A 2,507-nucleotide genomic window follows, 5' to 3' on the forward strand; every position below is an offset into this window, starting at 1 on the left:
CGCACCTCCGCCGTGTGCTGGTCCCCCCTCCCCCGCCCCCCCGCCCCCCCCCCCCCCACAGCCGCACCCCCCCCCGCCGCCCCGCCCCCTCCCCGGCCCACCTGGACACACCGCCGAGTTGTTGCACAGCCGCTGCTCGCGGAGAGGCCCGCTGCACTGCGTGCTGTAGGAGGAGGACACGCAGAAGCGCGTGCGGGTCTGCCAGCCCTCGCCGCAGGTGCTGGAGCACACGCTCCACGGGGACCACTCCTCGGCCGCGGGGTCGCCTGCGGGCCCACACCGACATCCTCGCAGGCCTGCGGCTGCCTCTGTGCTGAGGCTGCGCTCAGACCCCCAGGAGCAGGGCCGCCGCGCTGGGCAGCCGGCACCGCAGCCAGGCTCCTAAGGCCCTGGGATTCCAACCCGGGCTGACCTGCGGGACTCGCCGTCTCCCCTACAAGGCTGAAAACCCCTGGGGGCGGCTCGTGCCCTCTCTGGGTCCGCGGGGTCCAGCCCCAAACAGACCCCTTCGCCTCACACCAATCTCCGAAAGCCGACAAGGGCCTGGCACCCAAGAGGTTGGCCTAATGGTGAGTTGTCAAGGTTATTACTTAGAATTGGCAGCAACTAATAACGTACAGTATCTGCCCAAAGACCCAGTCTCCGAAACCAACCTTCCCCACTGTACGGTGTCTTAGTCCAACTAAAACGGCCCATCCCGCGGCTCACCTGTCTGTGGGGACGGGAACCCGAAGTGCTGCAGCTCATCCCCCAGCTCCTCGCGCCGCCGGGCGTCCGTGGACCGCAGGGACTGGCTCCGGGAGCTGGTGCCACCCGCTGCTGCAGGAGCGGCTCGGGTCAGTGTCCAGGCCACAGCCTGCAGCACCGACCCCAGAATGTGAGAGCGGCGCCCTGGGCCCTGTGGCCCTCAGTCCCTGGCCAGGCTTGCCACACAAGGGCTATTTGGCCCCACTGGACAGCTGGGAAAGCTGGAGCCAGGACAACCCCAGCCTGACACCAGCCCCTGTCCTGTCACCATAAGACCCCTTCCTGTGGCTCCCCTCTCCCCCTTCCTGTACCCCTTCCCTCTCTTCCCCCTGGGGTCCACCTGCAGGACTGTTAGTCCTAGCGGCTGCTGCCCTCTCCTGCTCAGCGTCCCTCCAGCGCCCCTGTCTCCCGTGGCCTGGCCTCCTGACACCCCAGAGCCCTCCCCAGGTTCTTGAGATGAGCTCCTCTCTCCAGGAAAGGTTCGTCAGGGAATAAACCACCCGAAAAATGACAGTCTCATTATAACTTGATTTAACGTTATGGAAGCGACTAAAATATGCATAAAGACATTAGAGCCTTATTACAGAAATTCATTCTGGAGTCAGGATCAGGCTGGGGCCAGCAGGTCTGGCCAGGGCTCCTCGGGTGGGGGAGAAAGGGGCAACCCCACAATTAGCCCTCCCGGAACACCCCAAAATTCCCAATCCGCTCAGATCCGAAGAAATCTCCACCCCGTTCCCGCCTAACTCCGGGCGGGGTGGGGCGGGGCAGGTCCCACCCCTCCTCCTGGGCCTTTAGCTCCCTGGTCCTGGCCCTGCCTGCTCCGGGCCTCGGCCCCGCCCCTGGCTAGGCTCCACCTTCCTGGCCCCGCCCCGCCTCTTTCAGGCCAAGCCCCCACCCCCACCCGCCCTTGCCCTGGGGGTTTCCGCTACCTGGTCCCGCCCCGCCCCGGTCTCCACCCTCCTCTCCCTTGGCCCCGCCCCGGACTCCTCCCTCCTCCCCAGGATCCTCCCCAGGCCCCTCCCCCCGCCCCCCCGCGCGTCTGTCCCCTGGCCGCGTCCCGGACCCACTCCCTCCCTACTCCTGGCCCCGCCCGGGCTCCTCCCTCCTCCACGGGTTTCTCCCCTGGCCACGCCCCGAGCCCCCCTCCCCTCCCCTGGCCCCGCCCCGGTCCCACCTTCCTCTCTCCTAGCCCCGCCCCCGGCTCCCTCCCGCCCCGGGCCCCGCCCCGGGGCCCTCCCTTTTCTCACCTGGCCCCGCCCCGGTCTCCTACCTCACCTGCTCCCCCCGCGGGCCCCCTCCCTCCACCCGGCCTACCCAGCCCAACCCGCCCGCGCGCCCGCGCACTCACGGCCGCAGGCCTTGCGGTTGCACAGACGGCCCTCCTCCAGCACCCCCTCGCAGCCACCGCCTTCGGTGCCGGGAGCCGGCAGGCAGGTGCGCGTCCGCGTCTGCAGGCCTCCCCCGCAGTCCCGCGTGCACTCGCCCCAAAGGGACCACAGCTTCCAACCACCTGGGAGGAATCAGAGGGCGGGGGTCAGGGCCAGGGGTGGGACAAAGGGCTGGGGTGTCTTTCAGGGAGTGACCTCTGGGAGTGTCTGCTGGGCGGGAACCTTGGGCACAGGCCACCACCCCCTGCCCTCCCCCGGCACGGCACGGAAGACCCGCAGGTATGAAGCCAGCAAGTCCCCGGCTGTGGAGGCAGGACTAGGAGGCGAGTGCACCTGTGAAGCAGAGGCAGGCAGGGACAGGGAGGGGCA

The 2,507-nt window shown here is 68.8% G+C and overlaps 1 long non-coding RNA gene across 2 annotated transcripts; it reads right to left on the minus strand.

The window, feature by feature from the left end:
- Positions 1–91: 91 nt before the first annotated feature.
- On the minus strand, positions 92–2,287 carry LOC121024309 (uncharacterized). 2 transcript variants are annotated; one of them, XR_005787661.1, is made up of 3 exons: positions 2,099–2,287; positions 709–816; positions 92–266 (listed from the first exon to the last, which is right to left on the minus strand). It is a non-coding gene; the product is annotated as an uncharacterized LOC121024309 (long non-coding RNA). The 2 variants fall into 2 exon arrangements; XR_005787660.1 differs by having other exon boundaries at positions 709–819.
- Between the last annotated feature and the right edge of the window lie 220 nt (positions 2,288–2,507).

This window comes from Herpailurus yagouaroundi, unplaced genomic scaffold (genome assembly GCF_014898765.1).
Source record: "Herpailurus yagouaroundi ecotype Mexico unplaced genomic scaffold, PumYag 63169, whole genome shotgun sequence".
Taxonomy (NCBI): Eukaryota; Metazoa; Chordata; class Mammalia; order Carnivora; family Felidae; genus Herpailurus; species Herpailurus yagouaroundi.